Source organism: Pteropus alecto, unplaced genomic scaffold (assembly GCF_000325575.1).
Source record: "Pteropus alecto unplaced genomic scaffold, ASM32557v1 scaffold164, whole genome shotgun sequence".
NCBI classification, from domain to species: Eukaryota; Metazoa; Chordata; class Mammalia; order Chiroptera; family Pteropodidae; genus Pteropus; species Pteropus alecto.
This window is the reverse complement of record NW_006439568.1, coordinates 15682015-15683303: the sequence shown is the minus strand read 5'-3', so window position 1 is coordinate 15683303 and position 1289 is coordinate 15682015.

The window sequence follows — 1289 nt, the reverse complement described above, 5'->3', positions numbered from 1 at the left end:
GAGCAGGTATGAGGTAAGAGTGCAGAGGAGTCTGCTTGGGGAAGGTAAGTCTGAAGTTTGATTCCACTCTCTTAAGTAGTTTAATTATTTCCCCACAAATTTACTTTGATTGTTTCTTGGTTTCCAAGGTATAATATTCCTCAACTCAAGGTAACCCAAAGAAGAGATTTTGCTCATAATTAATTTTTCGGTTTTTCAGAAGTTCCAATAGCACATTTTTTTTTTTTGAGATTCTCTACTTTGAAACATAAAAAAATGTAAGTATAAACATTTTGCAATAACTGCAAATCATTGTTATCATTATGTATTGAGCACTGTGCCAACTGCTTTACAAATGTTATCTATTCCCCACAAACATTAGGAGATAGTAGTATTATTTCCTCCTACTTTCCAGGTGGATTTAATTCAGGATTTAAAAAGGCGTGGGGACACATTGCTAGTACTCCACACAGATAGTAAGAGTAATTTGCTTCTAAAGGCCATAATTAAAGGCATTAAAAATATTATGTATTAATTTCTTTTTAAAAATGGTAATATTAATTTTCATGCATATATTCAATAACATTTCTAATTTTTCTTTATCTTTTACATTTTGTGAATATATTTTTATTTAATTTTATACTAAATAGAAGCAAATATTCAAATTAACCAATCACAAACAATATTTAACATGATTTATTATGACTGTTTCCAATTTAAGAATTTAAGAATATTTAACGTGATTTATTATGACTGTTTCCAATTTAAGAATTAAGAATTGACTGTTTCCAATTTAAGAATTGACATCTTTCAGGACAACTATACTGAATTGTTATCAGAATGGATAGTCATAACAATAAATGCTTAAAATATTCTTGAGTTAGCTGAAAAATATGTCAACGATATATAATGGATAATTTCATTTTTTAAAAATCAGGTAAATTAAAATTCTTTTAAAATCTGAAAATGTAGGTCATTTCAAAAGGTGGGTTTAATCAATTATAGACTTTTTGTCAGTTTTGCTTAGATTCATATATTTTTATTGTGTGAAAATTATAAAGTATAATTTTCAAGGTAGTAAGCCTAGTGAAATATGTCAACGATATATAATGGATAATTTCATTTTTTAAAAATCAGGTAAATTAAAATTCTTTTAAAATCTGAAAATGTAGGTCATTTCAAAAGGTGGGTTTAATCAATTATAGACTTTTTGTCAGTTTTGCTTAGATTCATATATTTTTATTGTGTGAAAATTATAAAGTATAATTTTCAAGGTAGTAAGCCTAGTGAATAGGTACTGAGTCTAAATA